The sequence below is a fragment of the Lithobates pipiens genome, unplaced genomic scaffold (assembly GCF_037356315.1).
Source record: "Lithobates pipiens isolate NorthernLeopardFrog02 unplaced genomic scaffold, aLitPip1_a1.2 Scaffold_16, whole genome shotgun sequence".
NCBI lineage: Eukaryota > Metazoa > Chordata > Amphibia > Anura > Ranidae > Lithobates > Lithobates pipiens.
Window position 1 is genome coordinate 202477317 of NW_027507748.1, and position 19651 is coordinate 202496967.

General features: G+C 38.3%; 18 non-coding genes across 18 annotated transcripts; all 18 read left to right on the forward strand.

Moving 5' to 3' along the window:
- The first annotated feature begins 270 nt into the window (after positions 1-270).
- LOC143985148 (small nucleolar RNA U3) lies at positions 271-482 on the forward strand. Its single transcript, XR_013275447.1, has one exon. It is a non-coding gene; the product is annotated as a small nucleolar RNA U3 (small nucleolar RNA).
- A 690-nt stretch (positions 483-1172) lies between these two features.
- Positions 1173-1387, forward strand: LOC143985063 (small nucleolar RNA U3). Its single transcript, XR_013275374.1, has one exon. It is a non-coding gene; the product is annotated as a small nucleolar RNA U3 (small nucleolar RNA).
- Positions 1388-2082: 695 nt separating this feature from the next.
- On the forward strand, positions 2083-2297 carry LOC143985070 (small nucleolar RNA U3). The gene has a single exon (XR_013275381.1). It is a non-coding gene; the product is annotated as a small nucleolar RNA U3 (small nucleolar RNA).
- Positions 2298-2992: 695 nt separating this feature from the next.
- LOC143985206 (small nucleolar RNA U3) lies at positions 2993-3207 on the forward strand. Its single transcript, XR_013275498.1, has one exon. It is a non-coding gene; the product is annotated as a small nucleolar RNA U3 (small nucleolar RNA).
- Positions 3208-3899: 692 nt separating this feature from the next.
- LOC143984577 (small nucleolar RNA U3) lies at positions 3900-4114 on the forward strand. Its single transcript, XR_013274955.1, has one exon. It is a non-coding gene; the product is annotated as a small nucleolar RNA U3 (small nucleolar RNA).
- Positions 4115-4806: 692 nt separating this feature from the next.
- LOC143985265 (small nucleolar RNA U3) lies at positions 4807-5021 on the forward strand. Its single transcript, XR_013275545.1, has one exon. It is a non-coding gene; the product is annotated as a small nucleolar RNA U3 (small nucleolar RNA).
- Positions 5022-5713: 692 nt separating this feature from the next.
- LOC143984902 (small nucleolar RNA U3) lies at positions 5714-5928 on the forward strand. The gene has a single exon (XR_013275238.1). It is a non-coding gene; the product is annotated as a small nucleolar RNA U3 (small nucleolar RNA).
- A 4398-nt stretch (positions 5929-10326) lies between these two features.
- LOC143984578 (small nucleolar RNA U3) lies at positions 10327-10541 on the forward strand. Its single transcript, XR_013274956.1, has one exon. It is a non-coding gene; the product is annotated as a small nucleolar RNA U3 (small nucleolar RNA).
- Positions 10542-11235: 694 nt separating this feature from the next.
- On the forward strand, positions 11236-11450 carry LOC143985207 (small nucleolar RNA U3). Its single transcript, XR_013275499.1, has one exon. It is a non-coding gene; the product is annotated as a small nucleolar RNA U3 (small nucleolar RNA).
- Positions 11451-12139: 689 nt separating this feature from the next.
- LOC143985012 (small nucleolar RNA U3) lies at positions 12140-12354 on the forward strand. Its single transcript, XR_013275331.1, has one exon. It is a non-coding gene; the product is annotated as a small nucleolar RNA U3 (small nucleolar RNA).
- Positions 12355-13042: 688 nt separating this feature from the next.
- LOC143985034 (small nucleolar RNA U3) lies at positions 13043-13257 on the forward strand. The gene has a single exon (XR_013275349.1). It is a non-coding gene; the product is annotated as a small nucleolar RNA U3 (small nucleolar RNA).
- A 694-nt stretch (positions 13258-13951) lies between these two features.
- On the forward strand, positions 13952-14166 carry LOC143985208 (small nucleolar RNA U3). The gene has a single exon (XR_013275500.1). It is a non-coding gene; the product is annotated as a small nucleolar RNA U3 (small nucleolar RNA).
- Positions 14167-14856: 690 nt separating this feature from the next.
- On the forward strand, positions 14857-15071 carry LOC143984844 (small nucleolar RNA U3). The gene has a single exon (XR_013275187.1). It is a non-coding gene; the product is annotated as a small nucleolar RNA U3 (small nucleolar RNA).
- A 690-nt stretch (positions 15072-15761) lies between these two features.
- On the forward strand, positions 15762-15976 carry LOC143985180 (small nucleolar RNA U3). Its single transcript, XR_013275476.1, has one exon. It is a non-coding gene; the product is annotated as a small nucleolar RNA U3 (small nucleolar RNA).
- Positions 15977-16666: 690 nt separating this feature from the next.
- On the forward strand, positions 16667-16881 carry LOC143984845 (small nucleolar RNA U3). Its single transcript, XR_013275188.1, has one exon. It is a non-coding gene; the product is annotated as a small nucleolar RNA U3 (small nucleolar RNA).
- A 690-nt stretch (positions 16882-17571) lies between these two features.
- Positions 17572-17786, forward strand: LOC143984846 (small nucleolar RNA U3). The gene has a single exon (XR_013275189.1). It is a non-coding gene; the product is annotated as a small nucleolar RNA U3 (small nucleolar RNA).
- Positions 17787-18476: 690 nt separating this feature from the next.
- Positions 18477-18691, forward strand: LOC143985209 (small nucleolar RNA U3). The gene has a single exon (XR_013275501.1). It is a non-coding gene; the product is annotated as a small nucleolar RNA U3 (small nucleolar RNA).
- Positions 18692-19381: 690 nt separating this feature from the next.
- On the forward strand, positions 19382-19596 carry LOC143985035 (small nucleolar RNA U3). The gene has a single exon (XR_013275350.1). It is a non-coding gene; the product is annotated as a small nucleolar RNA U3 (small nucleolar RNA).
- Positions 19597-19651: the final 55 nt, after the last annotated feature.

The window sequence follows — 19651 nt, forward strand, 5'->3', positions numbered from 1 at the left end:
GAGGTGCTGTTAAAACTTTGCTCGGCTTACCAAAAGGACATCCAAAACAATCAAGATAGCCAATATAAGGCATCAAGAAATGTTACAATTTGAGAGAAAAGAATTGAAAAATTATTTTTCTTTAGAATAGGACATTGGCAAACAGGCATATTAATTATTACTACTTGATTTCTACAAGTAGTTTACATTGGATTTTGACAAACATGTTCACAATTTGTTGAAGGAATAGTGATTAAATTGTTGCTGAAATCTTTGCTTGGTCATGGTAGGACTATAATTTCAGGGATAATTTCTGTAGAATGCAAAGGGAGAAATGTGCTCGAAAGTGTCCATACTCACCTTCCACGATGATGAATTTTAGGGTTCTTGTCTCATTAGGACTGCTGTTGGCAGTGCTGCTCTCTGCAGATGCTGCCACCATTTGATGACTTGGTCATCTTTCCTGATGGGAAGGTGGCTGGCGGGAACTCATTCAGAGTGGTTGTTTGAATGCTAAATGTCTATTTTTGTTTTAAAAACAGCTGAGTTTGCAAGTTTGTGTTTTTGTCTATTTTGAAAACTATGCTTGTTTGTTTTTTTGTTATTGCCAAATGGAAAGGTAAAAAATGACATTATACTTCTATGTGGGAAGATTATTTGCAGTGTGACACGCAGTAGCTGCCAATGTTTTTCCTTTGGCTTCTGCGCTTGGAGGAATTGCAAAACTGAAACAACGCTCACGGAACCCAAGGAAAAATTATGGTGCTTTATATGTTAAAAAGATAAAGAAAATACTGTCATCACTGACAAACCATTCTTTCGGAAGCAAAAGAAACATGCCAGACCATTCTGTTTTTAAAGTGGTGGAAACAAAAATACTCCATCTGTGTTTTAGTTTCTCCTGTTACTGCGCTGAACAAGACTGTGAGGTGCTGTTAAAACTTTGCTCGGCTTACCAAAAGGACATCCAAAAGAATCAAGATAGCCAATATAAGGCATCAAGAAATGTTACAATTTGAGAGAAAAGAATTGCAAAATTATTTTTCTTTAGAATAGGACATTGGCAAACAGGCATATTAATTATTACTACTTGATTTCTACAAGTAGTTTACATTGGATTTTGACAAACATGTTCACAATTTGTTGAAGGAATAGTGATTAAAATGTTGCTGAAATCTTTGATTTGTCAAGGTAGGACTATATTTTCAGGGATCTTTTCTGTAGAATGCAAAGGGTGAAATGTGCTCGAAAGTGTCCATACTCACCTTCCACGATGATGAATTTTAGAGTTTTTGTCTCATTAGGACTGCTGTTGGCAGTGCTGCTCTCTGCAGATGCTGCCACCATTTGATGACTTGGTCATCTTTCCTGATGGGAAGATGGCTGGCGGGAACTCATTCAGAGTGGTTGTTTGAATGCTAAATGTCTATTTTTGTTTTAAAAACAGCTGAGTTTGCAAGTTTGTGTTTTTGTCTATTTTGAAAACTATGCTTTTTTTTTTTTTTTTTTTTTATTTGTCAGATGGAAAGGAAAAAAATGACATTATACTTCTATGTGGGAAGATTATTTGCAGTGTGACACGCAGTAGCTGCCAATGTTTTTCCTTTGGCTTCTGCGCTTGGAGGAATTGCAAAACTGAAACAACGCTCACGGAACCCAAGGAAAAATTATGGTGCTTTATATGTTAAAAAGATAAAGAAAATACTGTCATCACTGACAAACCATTCTTTCGGAAGCAAAAGAAACATGCCAGACCATTCTGTTTTTAAAGTGGTGGAAACAAAAATACTCCATCTGTGTTTTAGTTTCTCCTGTTACTGCGCTGAACAAGACTGTGAGGTGCTGTTAAAACTTTGCTCGGCTTACCAAAAGGACATCCAAAAGAATCAAGATAGCCAATATAAGGCATCAAGAAATGTTACAATTTGAGAGAAAAGAATTGCAAAATTATTTTTCTTTAGAATAGGACATTGGCAAACAGGCATATTAATTATTACTACTTGATTTCTACAAGTAGTTTACATTGGATTTTGACAAACATGTTCACAATTTGTTGAAGGAATAGTGATTAAAATGTTGCTGAAATCTTTGATTTGTCAAGGTAGGACTATATTTTCAGGGATCATTTTTGTAGAATGCAAAGGGAGAAATGTGCTCGAAAGTGTCCATACTCACCTTCCACGATGATGAATTTTAGGGTTCTTGTCTCATTAGGACTGCTGTTGGTAGTGCTGCTCTCTGCAGATGCTGCCACCATTTGATGACTTGGTCATCTTTCCTGATGGGAAGATGGCTGGCGGGAACTCATTCAGAGTGGTTGTTTGAATGCTAAATGTCTATTTTTGTTTTAAAAACCGCTGAGTTTGCAAGTTTGTGTTTTTGTCTATTTTGAAAACTATGCTTTTTTTTTTTTTTTTTTTTTATTTGTCAGATGGAAAGGAAAAAAATGACATTATACTTCTATGTGGGAAGATTATTTGCAGTGTGACACGCAGTAGCTGCCAATGTTTTTCCTTTGGCTTCTGCGCTTGGAGGAATTGCAAAACTGAAACAACGCTCACGGAACCCAAGGAAAAATTATGGTGCTTTATATGTTAAAAAGATAAAGAAAATACTGTCATCACTGACAAACCATTCTTTCGGAAGCAAAAGAAACATGCCAGACCATTCTGTTTTTAAAGTGGTGGAAACAAAAATACTCCATCTGTGTTTTAGTTTCTCCTGTTACTGCGCTGAACAAGACTGTGAGGTGCTGTTAAAACTTTGCTCGGCTTACCAAAAGGACATCCAAAAGAATCAAGATAGCCAATATAAGGCATCAAGAAATGTTACAATTTGAGAGAAAAGAACTGCAAAATTATTTTTCTTTAGAATAGGACATTGGAAAACAGGCATATTAATTATTACTATTTGATTTCTACAAGTAGTTTACATTGGATTTTGACAAACATGTTCACAATTTGTTGAAGGAATAGTGATTAAAATGTTGCTGAAATCTTTGAATTGTCAAGGTAGGACTATATTTTCAGGGATTGTTTCTGTAGAATGCAAAGGGAGAAATGTGCTCGAAAGTGTCCATACTCACCTTCCACGATGATGAATTTTAGGGTTCTTGTCTCATTAGGACTGCTGTTGGCAGTGCTGCTCTCTGCAGATGCTGCCACCATTTGATGACTTGGTCATCTTTCCTGATGGGAAGATGGCTGGCGCGAACTCATTCAGAGTGGTTGTTTGAATGCTAAATGTCTATTTTTGTTTTAAAAACAGCTGAGTTTGCAAGTTTGTGTTTTTGTCTATTTTGAAAACTATGCTTTTTTTTTTTTTTTGGTATTTGTCAGATGGAAAGGAAAAAAATGACATTATAATTCTATGTGGGAAGATTATTTGCAGTGTGACACGCAGTAGCTGCCAATGTTTTTCCTTTGGCTTCTGCGCTTGGAGGAATTGCAAAACTGAAACAACGCTCACGGAACCCAAGGAAAAATTATGGTGCTTTATATGTTAAAAAGATAAAGAAAATACTGTCATCACTGACAAACCATTCTTTCGGAAGCAAAAAAAACATGCCAGACCATTCTGTTTTTAAAGTGGTGGAAACAAAAATACTCCATCTGTGTTTTAGTTTCTCCTGTTACTGCGCTGAACAAGACTGTGAGGTGCTGTTAAAACTTTGCTCGGCTTACCAAAAGGACATCCAAAAGAATCAAGATAGCCAATATAAGGCATCAAGAAATGTTACAATTTGAGAGAAAATAATTGCAAAATAATTTTTCTTTAGAATAGGACATTGGCAAACAGGCATATTAATTATTACTACTTGATTTCTACAAGTAGTTTACATTGGATTTTGACAAACATGTTCACAATTTGTTGAAGGAATAGTGATTAAAATGTTGCTGAAATCTTTGATTTGTCAAGGTAGGACTATATTTTCAGGGATCATTTCTGTAGAATGCAAAGGGAGAAATGTGCTCGAAAGTGTCCATACTCACCTTCCACGATGATGAATTTTAGGGTTCTTGTCTCATTAGGACTGCTGTTGGCAGTGCTGCTCTCTGCAGATGCTGCCACCATTTGATGACTTGGTCATCTTTCCTGATGGGAAGATGGCTGGCGGGAACTCATTCAGAGTGGTTGTTTGAATGCTAAATGTCTATTTTTGTTTTAAAAACAGCTGAGTTTGCAAGTTTGTGTTTTTGTCTATTTTGAAAACTATGCTTTTTTTTTTTTTTTTGTATTTGTCAGATGGAAAGGAAAAAAATGACATTATACTTCTATGTGGGAAGATTATTTGCAGTGTGACACGCAGTAGCTGCCAATGTTTTTCCTTTGGCTTCTGCGCTTGGAGGAATTGCAAAACTGAAACAACGCTCACGGAACCCAAGGAAAAATTAGGGTGCTTTATATGTTAAAAAGATAAAGAAAATACTGTCATCACTGACAAACCATTCTTTCGGAAGTAAAAGAAACATGCCAGACCATTCTGTTTTTAAAGTGGTGGAAACAAAAATACTCCATCTGTGTTTTAGTTTCTCCTGTTACTGCGCTGAACAAGACTGTGAGGTGCTGTTAAAACTTTGCTCGGCTTACCAAAAGGACATCCAAAAGAATCAAGATAGCCAATATAAGGCATCAAGAAATGTTACAATTTGAGAGAAAAGAATTGCAAAATTATTTTTCTTTAGAATAGGACATTGGCAAACAGGCATATTAATTATTACTACTTGATTTCTACAAGTAGTTTACATTGGATTTTGACAAACATGTTCACAATTTGTTGAAGGAATAGTGATTAAAATGTTGCTGAAATCTTAGATTTGTCAAGGTAGGACTATATTTTCAGGGATTGTTTCTGTAGAATGCAAAGGGAGAAATGTGCTCGAAAGTGTCCATACTCACCTTCCACGATGATGAATTTTAGGGTTCTTGTCTCATTAGGACTGCTGTTGGCAGTGCTGCTCTCTGCAGATGCTGCCACCATTTGATGACTTGGTCATCTTTCCTGATGGGAAGATGGCTGGCGCGAACTCATTCAGATTGGTTGTTTGAATGCTAAATGTCTATTTTTGTTTTAAAAACAGCTGAGTTTGTAAGTTTGTGTTTTTGTCTATTTTGAAAACTATGCTTTTTTTTTTTTTTTTGTATTTGTCAGATGGAAAGGAAAAAAATGACATTATACTTCTATGTGGGAAGATTATTTGCAGTGTGACACGCAGTAGCTGCCAATGTTTTTCCTTTGGCTTCTGCGCTTGGAGGAATTGCAAAACTGAAACAACGCTCACGGAACCAAAGGAAAAATTATGGTGCTTTATATGTTAAAAAGATAAAGAAAATACTGTCATCACTGACAAACCATTCTTTCGGAAGCAAAAGAAACATGCCAGACCATTCTGTTTTTAAAGTGGTGGAAACAAAAATACTCCATCTGTGTTTTAGTTTCTCCTGTTACTGCGCTGAACAAGACTGTGAGGTGCTGTTAAAACTTTGCTCGGCTTACCAAAAGGACATCCAAAAGAATCAAGATAGCCAATATAAGGCATCAAGAAATGTTACAATTTGAGAGAAAAGAATTGCAAAATTATTTTTCTTTAGAATAGGACATTGGCAAACAGGCATATTAATTATTACTACTTGATTTCTACAAGTAGTTTACATTGGATTTTGACAAACATGTTCACAATTTGTTGAAGGAATAGTGATTAAAATGTTGCTGAAATCTTTGATTTGTCAAGGTAGGACTATATTTTCAGGGATCATTTCTGTAGAATGCAAAGGGAGAAATGTGCTCGAAAGTGTCCATACTCACCTTCCACGATGATGAATTTTAGGGTTCTTGTCTCATTAGGACTGCTGTTGGCAGTGCTGCTCTCTGCAGATGCTGCCACTATTTGATGACTTGGTCATCTTTCCTGATGGGAAGATGGCTGGCGGGAACTCATTCAGAGTGGTTGTTTGAATGCTAAATGTCTATTTTTGTTTTAAAAACAGCTGAGTTTGCAAGTTTGTGTTTTTGTCTATTTTGAAAACTATACTTTTTTTTTTTTTTGTATTTGTCAGATGGAAAGGAAAAAAATGACATTATACTTCTATGTGGGAAGATTATTTGCATTGTGACACGCAGTAGCTGCCAATGTTTTTCCTTTGGCTTCTGCGCTTGGAGGAATTGCAAAACTGAAACAACGCTCACGGAACCCAAGGAAAAATTATGGTGCTTTATATGTTAAAAAGATAAAGAAAATACTGTCATCACTGACAAACCATTCTTTCGGAAGCAAAAAAAACATGCCAGACCATTCTGTTTTTAAAGTGGTGGAAACAAAAATACTCCATCTGTGTTTTAGTTTCTCCTGTTACTGCGCTGAACAAGACTGTGAGGTGCTGTTAAAACTTTGCTCGGCTTACCAAAAGGACATCCAAAAGAATCAAGATAGCCAATATAAGGCATCAAGAAATGTTACAATTTGAGAGAAAATAATTGCAAAATAATTTTTCTTTAGAATAGGACATTGGCAAACAGGCATATTAATTATTACTACTTGATTTCTACAAGTAGTTTACATTGGATTTTGACAAACATGTTCACAATTTGTTGAAGGAATAGTGATTAACCACTTGCCGACCGCCGCACGCCGATGTACGTCGGCAGAATGGCACGGGCAGGCATAAGCACGTACATGTACGTGATTTGCCTCCCGCGGGTCGGGGGCCCGATCGGGCCCCCGCCCGGTGCCTGCGGCGGTCGGTTTTCGTTCGGGAGCGATCCCGGACGAGGGGACGGCCATTCATTCATGGCCACCCCCTCGCGATCGCTCCCGACGAATGGAAATCCCCGGTGACATCACTTCCTCTCCTGTAATGTAAACACAGGAGAGGAAGTGATGTATTCTCTCCTCCGTGTCGGTATTTTTCGTTCCGACACGGAGGAGAGCGGATCAGTGAGTTGCACCAACACATCCCACACACAGTAGAACATGCCAGGCACACTCACACCCCCCCTTTACCCCCCGATCACCCCCCCAATTACCCCTGCCCCCCAGTCACAGTGACACCAATGTCATTTTTTTTTTTTTTTTTTTTTTTTTGCATTGGTGTCATTTGTGACTGTAATAACTGTTAGGGCAGTTAGGGTTAGCCCCCTTTAGTTCTAATGTACCCCCCTAACCCCCCCAATAAAGGTTTAACCCCGTGATCACCCCCCGTCGCCAGTGTCACTAAGGCTGGGTTCACATTGCAGCGGTTTATGAGAACGAATGTGATTCGCACCGCACTGCAGTGCAAATCACATCCGATCTCTGTGCGATTCGAGTTCAGCCATTCGCCGCACCCGCCGCACCCGCCACACCCGCCGCACCCGCCGCAAATTCGCACGGGACCCTTTTTTTGGCCCGCAGCAGAATCGGATCGCATGGGTGTTCACACCATGCGATCCGAGTTTGCAGATCGCACTGCGATATGCGAACTGATCTGGGGGTGTCAGTAACATTTCACTGACACTCCCAGCAGTTCGCATAGGGCAGTGTGAACTGCCGCCGGGAGGCATGCGATGCGGGAACCCGCCGCGGATTCGCGGCGTTTCCGCATCGCTCCAGTGTGAACCCAGCCTAATAAGCGATCATTTTTCTGATCGCCGTATTAGTGTCACAGGTGACGCTAGTTAGGCAGGTAGGTATTTAGGTTCGCCGCAGCTTTTTATAGCGCTAGGGACCCCCATATACTACCGCATAAAGCCCCCTGATTGCCCCCTAGTTAACCCTTTCACCAGTGATCACCATATAACTGTTACAGGTGACGCTGGTTGGTTAGTTATTTTTTTATAGTTTCAGGGCACCCGCCATTTATTACCTAATAAAGGTTTAACCCCCTGATCACCCGGCAGGTGTCATTTGTGACTAATAACTGTTAGGGCAGTTAGGGTTAGCCCCCTTTAGTTCTAAGGTACCCCCCTAACCCCCCCAATAAAGGTTTAACCCCGTGATCACCCCCCGTCGCCAGTGTCACTAAGGCTGGGTTCACATTGCAGCGGTTTATGAGAACGGATGTGATTCGCACCGCACTGCAGTGCAAATCACATCCGATCTCTGTGCGATTCGAGTTCAGCTATACAGATAGTATGGCTGAATTCGTGTCGCACCCGCCGCACCCGCCGCAAACTCGCACGGGACCCTTTTTTTGGTCCGCAGCAGAATCGGATCGCATGGGTGTTCACACCATGCGATCCAAGTTTGCAGATCGCACTGCGATATGCGAACTGATCTGGGGGTGTCATTAACATTTCACTGACACTCCCAGCAGTTCGCATAGGGCAGTGTGAACTGCCGCCGGGAGGCATGCGATGCGGGAACCCGCCGCGCATTCGTGGCGTTCCCGCATCGCTCCAGTGTGAACCCAGCCTAATAAGCGATCGTTTTTCTGATCGCTGTATTAGTGTCACAGGTGACGCTAGTTAGGCAGGTAGGTATTTAGGTTCGCCGCAGCTTTTTATAGCGCCAGGGACCCCCATATACTACCGCATAAAGCCCCCTGATTGCCCCCTAGTTAACCCTTTCACCAGTGATCACCATATAACTGTTACAGGTGACGCTGGTTGGTTAGTTATTTTTTTATAGTTTCAGGGCACCCGCCATTTATTACCTAGTCTCACTAGTGTACCCCTAAATTTAGGGGTGTCTACTTTCTAAAATGGGGTCATTTGGGGGGGGGGGGTTTGTGCCATCTTGGCATTTTATGGCCTTCAAAACTGTAACGCCCTTAGAAAGCCTGAAGGCGGTGCTTGGTTTTTGGGGCCCCGTACGCGGCTAGGCTCCCAAAAAGTCCCACATATGTGGTATCCCCGTACTCAGGAGAAGCAGCAGAATTTATTTTGGGGTGTCATTTCACATATGCCCATGGCATGCGTGAGCAATATATCATTTAGTGACAACTTTGTGAAAAAAAAAAAAGTTTGTAATTTTCCCGCAACTTGTGGCAAAATATAAAATATTCCATGGACTCAACATGCCTCTCAGCAAATAGCTTGGGGTGTCTACTTTCTAAAATGGGGTCATTTGTGGGGGTTTTGTGCCATCTTGGCATTTTATGGCCTTCAAAACTGTAATAGGTAGTGAGAAGTGAACTCAAAAAATTACGCCCTTAGAAAGCCTGAAGGCGGTGCTTGGTTTTCGGGGCCCCGTACGCGGCTAGGCTCCCAAAAAGTCCCACATATGTGGTATCCCCGTACTCAGGAGAAGCAGCAGAATTTATTTTGGGGTGTCATTTCACATATGCCCATGGCATGCATGAGCAATATATCATTTAGTGACAACTTTGTGAAAAAAAAAAAAAAAAAAAAAAAGTTTGTAATTTTCCCGCAACTTGTGGCAAAATATAAAATATTCCATGGACTCAACATGCCTCTCAGCAAATAGCTTGGGGTGTCTACTTTCTAAAATGGGGTCATTTGTGGGGGTTTTGTGCCATCTTGGCATTTTATGGCCTTCAAAACTGTAATAGGTAGTGAGGCGTGAAATCAAAAATTTACGCCCTTAGAAAGCCTGAAGGCGGTGCTTGGTTTTCGGGGCCCTGTACGCGGCTAGGCTCCCAAAAAGTCCCACACATGTGGTATCCCCGTACTCAGGAGAAGCAGCAGAATTTATTTTGGGGTGTCATTTCACATACGCCCATAGCATGTGTGAGCAATATATCATTTAGTGACAACTTTGTGTAAAAAAAAAAAAAAAATTTTTTTTTTGTCATTATTCAATCGCTTGAGGCAAAAAAATAAAATATTCAATGGGCTCAACATGCCTCTTATCAATTTCCTTAGGGGGTCTACTTTCCAAAATGGGGTCATTTGGGGGGGTTTTGTACTGCCCTGTCATTTTAGCACCTCAAGAAATGAGATAGGCAGTCGTAAACTAAAAGCTGCGTAAATTCCAGAAAACGTACCTTAGTTTGTAGATGTGACAACTTTTGCGCAAACCAATAAATATACAATTATTGACTTTTTTTTTACCAAAGACATGTGGCTGAATACATTTTGTCCTAAATGTATGACTAAAATTGAGTTTATTGGATTTTTCTAATAACAAAAAGTAGAAAATATCATTTTTTTTCAAAATTTGCGGTCTTTTTACGTTTATATCGCAAAAAATAAAAATCGCAGAGGCAATCAAATACCATCAAAAGAAAGCTCTATTTGTGGGAAGAAAAGGACGCAAATTTTGTTTGGGTACAACATTGCATGACCGCGCAATTACCAGTTAAAGCAGCGCAGTGCCAAAGTGTAAAAAGACCTCTGGTCATTTACCAGCAAAATGGTCCGGTCTGAAAGTGGTTAAAATGTTGCTGAAATCTTTGATTTGTCAAGGTAGGACTATATTTTCAGGGATCATTTCTGTAGAATGCAAAGGGAGAAATGTGCTCGAAAGTGTCCATACTCACCTTCCACGATGATGAATTTTAGGGTTCTTGTCTCATTAGGACTGCTGTTGGCAGTGCTGCTCTCTGCAGATGCTGCCACCATTTGATGACTTGGTCATCTTTCCTGATGGGAAGATGGCTGGCGGGAACTCATTCAGAGTGGTTGTTTGAATGCTAAATGTCTATTTTTGTTTTAAAAACAGCTGAGTTTGCAAGTTTGTGTTTTTGTCTATTTTGAAAACTATGCTTTTTTTTTTTTTTTTTTGTATTTGTCAGATGGAAAGGAAAAAATTGACATTATACTTCTATGTGGGAAGATTATTTGCAGTGTGACACGCAGTAGCTGCCAATGTTTTTCCTTTGGCTTCTGCGCTTGGAGGAATTGCAAAACTGAAACAACGCTCACGGAACCCAAGGAAAAATTATGGTGCTTTATATGTTAAAAAGATAAAGAAAATACTGTCATCACTGACAAACCATTCTTTCGGAAGCAAAAGAAACATGCCAGACCATTCTGTTTTTAAAGTGGTGGAAACAAAAATACTCCATCTGTGTTTTAGTTTCTCCTGTTACTGCGCTGAACAAGACTGTGAGGTGCTGTTAAAACTTTGCTCGGCTTACCAAAAGGACATCCAAAAGAATCAAGATAGCCAATATAAGGCATCAAGAAATGTTACAATTTGAGAGAAAAGAATTGCAAAATTATTTTTCTTTAGAATAGGACATTGGCAAACAGGCATATTAATTATTACTACTTGATTTCTACAAGTAGTTTACATTGGATTTTGACAAACATGTTCACAATTTGTTGAAGGAATAGTGATTAAAATGTTGCTGAAATCTTAGATTTGTCAAGGTAGGACTATATTTTCAGGGATTGTTTCTGTAGAATGCAAAGGGAGAAATGTGCTCGAAAGTGTCCATACTCACCTTCCACGATGATGAATTTTAGGGTTCTTGTCTCATTAGGACTGCTGTTGGCAGTGCTGCTCTCTGCAGATGCTGCCACCATTTGATGACTTGGTCATCTTTCCTGATGGGAAGATGGCTGGCGCGAACTCATTCAGAGTGGTTGTTTGAATGCTAAATGTCTATTTTTGTTTTAAAAACAGCTGAGTTTGTAAGTTTGTGTTTTTGTCTATTTTGAAAACTATGCTTTTTTTTTTTTTGTATTTGTCAGATGGAAAGGAAAAAAATGACATTATACTTCTATGTGGGAAGATTATTTGCAGTGTGACACGCAGTAGCTGCCAATGTTTTTCCTTTGGCTTCTGCGCTTGGAGGAATTGCAAAACTGAAACAACGCTCACGGAACCCAAGGAAAAATTATGGTGCTTTATATGTTAAAAAGATAAAGAAAATACTGTCATCACTGACAAACCATTCTTTCGGAAGCAAAAGAAACATGCCAGACCATTCTGTTTTTAAAGTGGTGGAAACAAAAATACTCCATCTGTGTTTTAGTTTCTCCTGTTACTGCGCTGAACAAGACTGTGAGGTGCTGTTAAAACTTTGCTCGGCTTACCAAAAGGACATCCAAAAGAATCAAGATAGCCAATATAAGGCATCAAGAAATGTTACAATTTGAGAGAAAAGAATTGCAAAATTATTTTTCTTTAGAATAGGACATTGGCAAACAGGCATATTAATTATTACTACTTGATTTCTACAAGTAGTTTACATTGGATTTTGACAAACATGTTCACAATTTGTTGAAGGAATAGTGATTAAAATGTTGCTGAAATCGTTGATTTGTCAAGGTAGGACTATATTTTCAGGGATCATTTCTGTAGAATGCAAAGGGAGAAATGTGCTCGAAAGTGTCCATACTCACCTTCCACGATGTTGAATTTTAGGGTTCTTGTCTCATTAGGACTGCTGTTGGCAGTGCTGCTCTCTGCAGATGCTGCCACCATTTGATGACTTGGTCATCTTTCCTGATGGGAAGATGGCTGGCGGGAACTCATTCAGAGTGGTTGTTTGAATGCTAAATGTCTATTTTTGTTTTAAAAACAGCTGAGTTTGCAAGTTTGTGTTTTTGTCTATTTTGAAAACTATACTTTTTTTTTTTTGTATTTGTCAGATGGAAAGGAAAAAAATGACATTATACTTCTATGTGGGAAGATTATTTGCATTGTGACACGCAGTAGCTGCCAATGTTTTTCCTTTGGCTTCTGCGCTTGGAGGAATTGCAAAACTGAAACAACGCTCACGGAACCCAAGGAAAAATTATGGTGCTTTATATGTTAAAAAGATAAAGAAAATACTGTCATCACTGACAAACCATTCTTTCGGAAGCAAAAAAAACATGCCAGACCATTCTGTTTTTAAAGTGGTGGAAACAAAAATACTCCATCTGTGTTTTAGTTTCTCCTGTTACTGCGCTGAACAAGACTGTGAGGTGCTGTTAAAACTTTGCTCGGCTTACCAAAAGGACATCCAAAAGAATCAAGATAGCCAATATAAGGCATCAAGAAATGTTACAATTTGAGAGAAAATAATTGCAAAATAATTTTTCTTTAGAATAGGACATTGGCAAACAGGCATATTAATTATTACTACTTGATTTCTACAAGTAGTTTACATTGGATTTTGACAAACATGTTCACAATTTGTTGAAGGAATAGTGATTAAAATGTTGCTGAAATCTTTGATTTGTCAAGGTAGGACTATATTTTGAGGGATCATTTCTGTAGAATGCAAAGGGAGAAATGTGCTCGAAAGTGTCCATACTCACCTTCCACGATGATGAATTTTAGGGTTCTTGTCTCATTAGGACTGCTGTTGGCAGTGCTGCTCTCTGCAGATGCTGCCACCATTTGATGACTTGGTCATCTTTCCTGATGGGAAGATGGCTGGCGGGAACTCATTCAGAGTGGTTGTTTGAATGCTAAATGTCTATTTTTGTTTTAAAAACAGCTGAGTTTGCAAGTTTGTGTTTTTGTCTATTTTGAAAACTATGCTTTTTTTTTTTTTTTTTTGTATTTGTCAGATGGAAAGGAAAAAATTGACATTATACTTCTATGTGGGAAGATTATTTGCAGTGTGACACGCAGTAGCTGCCAATGTTTTTCCTTTGGCTTCTGCGCTTGGAGGAATTGCAAAACTGAAACAACGCTCACGGAACCCAAGGAAAAATTATGGTGCTTTATATGTTAAAAAGATAAAGAAAATACTGTCATCACTGACAAACCATTCTTTCGGAAGCAAAAGAAACATGCCAGACCATTCTGTTTTTAAAGTGGTGGAAACAAAAATACTCCATCTGTGTTTTAGTTTCTCCTGTTACTGCGCTGAACAAGACTGTGAGGTGCTGTTAAAACTTTGCTCGGCTTACCAAAAGGACATCCAAAAGAATCAAGATAGCCAATATAAGGCATCAAGAAATGTTACAATTTGAGAGAAAAGAATTGCAAAATTATTTTTCTTTAGAATAGGACATTGGCAAACAGGCATATTAATTATTACTACTTGATTTCTACAAGTAGTTTACATTGGATTTTGACAAACATGTTCACAATTTGTTGAAGGAATAGTGATTAAAATGTTGCTGAAATCTTTGATTTGTCAAGGTAGGACTATATTTTCAGGGATTGTTTCTGTAGAATGCAAAGGGAGAAATGTGCTCGAAAGTGTCCATACTCACCTTCCACGATGATGAATTTTAGGGTTCTTGTCTCATTAGGACTGCTGTTGGCAGTGCTGCTCTCTGCAGATGCTGCCACCATTTGATGACTTGGTCATCTTTCCTGATGGGAAGATGGCTGGCGCGAACTCATTCAGAGTGGTTGTTTGAATGCTAAATGTCTATTTTTGTTTTAAAAACAGCTGAGTTTGTAAGTTTGTGTTTTTGTCTATTTTGAAAACTATGCTTTTTTTTTTTTTTGTATTTGTCAGATGGAAAGGAAAAAAATGACATTATACTTCTATGTGGGAAGATTATTTGCAGTGTGACACGCAGTAGCTGCCAATGTTTTTCCTTTGGCTTCTGCGCTTGGAGGAATTGCAAAACTGAAACAACGCTCACGGAACCCAAGGAAAAATTATGGTGCTTTATATGTTAAAAAGATAAAGAAAATACTGTCATCACTGACAAACCATTCTTTCGGAAGCAAAAGAAACATGCCAGACCATTCTGTTTTTAAAGTGGTGGAAACAAAAATACTCCATCTGTGTTTTAGTTTCTCCTGTTACTGCGCTGAACAAGACTGTGAGGTGCTGTTAAAACTTTGCTCGGCTTACCAAAAGGACATCCAAAAGAATCAAGATAGCCAATATAAGGCATCAAGAAATGTTACAATTTGAGAGAAAAGAATTGCAAAATTATTTTTCTTTAGAATAGGACATTGGCAAACAGGCATATTAATTATTACTACTTGATTTCTACAAGTAGTTTACATTGCATTTTGACAAACATGTTCACAGTTTGTTGAAGGAATAGTGATTAAAATGTTGCTGAAATCTTTGATTTGTCAAGGTAGGACTATATTTTCAGGGATCATTTCTGTAGAATGCAAAGGGAGAAATGTGCTCGAAAGTGTCCATACTCACCTTCCACGATGATGAATTTTAGGGTTCTTGTCTCATTAGGACTGCTGTTGGCAGTGCTGCTCTCTGCAGATGCTGCCACCATTTGATGACTTGGTCATCTTTCCTGATGGGAAGGTGGCTGGCGGGAACTCATTCAGAGTGGTTGTTTGAATGCTAAATGTCTATTTTTGTTTTAAAAACAGCTGAGTTTGCAAGTTTGTGTTTTTGTCTATTTTGAAAACTATGCTTTTTTTTTTTTTTGTATTTGTCAGATGGAAAGGAAAAAAATGACATTATACTTCTATGTGGGAAGATTATTTGCAGTGTGACACGCAGTAGCTGCCAATGTTTTTCCTTTGGCTTCTGCGCTTGGAGGAATTGCAAAACTGAAACAACGCTCACGGAACCCAAGGAAAAATTATGGTGCTTTATATGTTAAAAAGATAAAGAAAATACTGTCATCACTGACAAACCATTCTTTCGGAAGCAAAAGAAACATGCCAGACCATTCTGTTTTTAAAGTGGTGGAAACAAAAATACTCCATCTGTGTTTTAGTTTCTCCTGTTACTGCGCTGAACAAGACTGTGAGGTGCTGTTAAAACTTTGCTCGGCTTACCAAAAGGACATCCAAAAGAATCAAGATAGCCAATATAAGGCATCAAGAAATGTTACAATTTGAGAGAAAAGAATTGCAAAATTATTTTTCTTTAGAATAGGACATTGGCAAACAGGCATATTAATTATTACTACTTGATTTCTACAAGTAGTTTACATTGGATTTTGACAAACATGTTCACAATTTGTTGAAGGAATAGTGATTAAAATGTTGCTGAAATCTTAGATTTGTCAAGGTAGGACTATATTTTCAGGGATTGTTTCTGTAGAATGCAAAGGGAGAAATGTGCTCGAAAGTGTCCATACTCACCTTCCACGATGATGAATTTTAGGGTTCTTGTCTCATTAGGACTGCTGTTGGCAGTGCTGCTCTCTGCAGATGCTGCCACCATTTGATGACTTGGTCATCTTTCCTGATGGGAAGGTGGCTGGCGGGAACTCATTCAGAGTGGTTGTTTGAATGCTAAATGTCTATTTTTGTTTTAAAAACAGCTGAGTTTGCAAGTTTGTGTTTTTGTCTATTTTGAAAACTATGCTTTTTTTTTTTTTTGTATTTGTCAGATGGAAAGGAAAAAAATGACATTATACTTCTATGTGGGAAGATTATTTGCAGTGTGACATGCAGTAGCTGCCAATGTTTTTCCTTTGGCTTCTGCGCTTGGAGGAATTGCAAAACTGAAACAACGCTCACGGAACCCAAGGAAAAATTATGGTGCTTTATATGTTAAAAAGATAAAGAAAATACTGTCATCACTGACAAACCATTCTTTCGGAATCAAAAGAAACATGCCAGACCATTCTGTTTTTAAAGTGGTGGAAACAAAAATACTCCATCTGTGTTTTAGTTTCTCCTGTTACTGCGCTGAACAAGACTGTGAGGTGCTGTTAAAACTTTGCTCGGCTTACCAAAAGGACATCCAAAAGAATCAAGATAGCCAATATAAGGCATCAAGAAATGTTTCAATTTGAGAGAAAAGAATTGCAAAATTATTTTTCTTTAGAATAGGACATTGGCAAACAGGCATATTAATTATTACTACTTGATTTCTACAAGTAGTTTACATTGGATTTTGACAAACATGTTCACAATTTGTTGAAGGAATAGTGATTAAAATGTTGCTGAAATCGTTGATTTGTCAAGGTAGGACTATATTTTCAGGGATCATTTCTGTAGAATGCAAAGGGAGAAATGTGCTCGAAAGTGTCCATACTCACCTTCCACGATGATGAATTTTAGGGTTCTTGTCTCATTAGGACTGCTGTTGGCAGTGCTGCTCTCTGCAGATGCTGCCACCATTTGATGACTTGGTCATCTTTCCTGATGGGAAGGTGGCTGGCGGGAACTCATTCAGAGTGGTTGTTTGAATGCTAAATGTCTATTTTTGTTTTAAAAACAGCTGAGTTTGCAAGTTTGTGTTTTTGTCTATTTTGAAAACTATGCTTTTTTTTTTTTTTGTATTTGTCAGATGGAAAGGAAAAAAATGACATTATACTTCTATGTGGGAAGATTATTTGCAGTGTGACACGCAGTAGCTGCCAATGTTTTTCCTTTGGCTTCTGCGCTTGGAGGAATTGCAAAACTGAAACAACGCTCACGGAACCCAAGGAAAAATTATGGTGCTTTATATGTTAAAAAGATAAAGAAAATACTGTCATCACTGACAAACCATTCTTTCGGAAGCAAAAGAAACATGCCAGACCATTCTGTTTTTAAAGTGGTGGAAACAAAAATACTCCATCTGTGTTTTAGTTTCTCCTGTTACTGCGCTGAACAAGACTGTGAGGTGCTGTTAAAACTTTGCTCGGCTTACCAAAAGGACATCCAAAAGAATCAAGATAGCCAATATAAGGCATCAAGAAATGTTACAATTTGAGAGAAAAGAATTGCAAAATTATTTTTCTTTAGAATAGGACATTGGCAAACAGGCATATTAATTATTACTACTTGATTTCTACAAGTAGTTTACATTGCATTTTGACAAACATGTTCACAGTTTGTTGAAGGAATAGTGATTAAAATGTTGCTGAAATCTTTGATTTGTCAAGGTAGGACTATATTTTCAGGGATCATTTCTGTAGAATGCAAAGGGAGAAATGTGCTCGAAAGTGTCCATACTCACCTTCCACGATGATGAATTTTAGGGTTCTTGTCTCATTAGGACTGCTGTTGGCAGTGCTGCTCTCTGCAGATGCTGCCACCATTTGATGACTTGGTCATCTTTCCTGATGGGAAGGTGGCTGGCGGGAACTCATTCAGAGTGGTTGTTTGAATGCTAAATGTCTATTTTTGTTTTAAAAACAGCTGAGTTTGCAAGTTTGTGTTTTTGTCTATTTTGAAAACTATGCTTTTTTTTTTTTTTGTATTTGTCAGATGGAAAGGAAAAAAATGACATTATACTTCTATGTGGGAAGATTATTTGCAGTGTGACACGCAGTAGCTGCCAATGTTTTTCCTTTGGCTTCTGCGCTTGGAGGAATTGCAAAACTGAAACAACGCTCACGGAACCCAAGGAAAAATTATGGTGCTTTATATGTTAAAAAGATAAAGAAAATACTGTCATCACTGACAAACCATTCTTTCGGAATCAAAAGAAACATGCCAGACCATTCTGTTTTTAAAGTGGTGGAAACAAAAATACTCCATCTGTGTTTTAGTTTCTCCTGTTACTGCGCTGAACAAGACTGTGAGGTGCTGTTAAAACTTTGCTCGGCTTACCAAAAGGACATCCAAAAGAATCAAGATAGCCAATATAAGGCATCAAGAAATGTTACAATTTGAGAGAAAAGAATTGCAAAATTATTTTTCTTTAGAATAGGACATTGGCAAACAGGCATATTAATTATTACTACTTGATTTCTACAAGTAGTTTACATTGGATTTTGACAAACATGTTCACAATTTGTTGAAGGAATAGTGATTAAAATGTTGCTGAAATCTTAGATTTGTCAAGGTAGGACTATATTTTCAGGGATTGTTTCTGTAGAATGCAAAGGGAGAAATGTGCTCGAAAGTGTCCATACTCACCTTCCACGATGATGAATTTTAGGGTTCTTGTCTCATTAGGACTGCTGTTGGCAGTGCTGCTCTCTGCAGATGCTGCCACCATTTGATGACTTGGTCATCTTTCCTGATGGGAAGATGGCTGGCGCGAACTCATTCAGAGTGGTTGTTTGAATGCTAAATGTCTATTTTTGTTTTAAAAACAGCTGAGTTTGTAAGTTTGTGTTTTTGTCTATTTTGAAAACTATGCTTTTTTTTTTTTTTGTATTTGTCAGATGGAAAGGAAAAAAATGACATTATACTTCTATGTGGGAAGATTATTTGCAGTGTGACACGCAGTAGCTGCCAATGTTTTTCCTTTGGCTTCTGCGCTTGGAGGAATTGCAAAACTGAAACAACGCTCACGGAACCCAAGGAAAAATTATGGTGCTTTATATGTTAAAAAGATAAAGAAAATACTGTCATCACTGACAAACCATTCTTTCGGAAGCAAAAGAAACATGCCAGACCATTCTGTTTTTAAAGTGGTGGAAACAAAAATACTCCATCTGTGTTTTAGTTTCTCCTGTTACTGCGCTGAACAAGACTGTGAGGTGCTGTTAAAACTTTGCTCGGCTTACCAAAAGGACATCCAAAAGAATCAAGATAGCCAATATAAGGCATCAAGAAATGTTACAATTTGAGAGAAAAGAATTGCAAAATTATTTTTCTTTAGAATAGGACATTGGCAAACAGGCATATTAATTATTACTACTTGATTTCTACAAGTAGTTTACATTGGATTTTGACAAACATGTTCACAATTTGTTGAAGGAATAGTGATTAAAATGTTGCTGAAATCTTTGATTTGTCAAGGTAGGACTATATTTTGAGGGATCATTTCTGTAGAATGCAAAGGGAGAAATGTGCTCGAAAGTGTCCATACTCACCTTCCACGATGATGAATTTTAGGGTTCTTGTCTCATTAGGACTGCTGTTGGCAGTGCTGCTCTCTGCAGATGCTGCCACCATTTGATGACTTGGTCATCTTTCCTGATGGGAAGATGGCTGGCGGGAACTCATTCAGAGTGGTTGTTTGAATGCTAAATGTCTATTTTTGTTTTAAAAACAGCTGAGTTTGCAAGTTT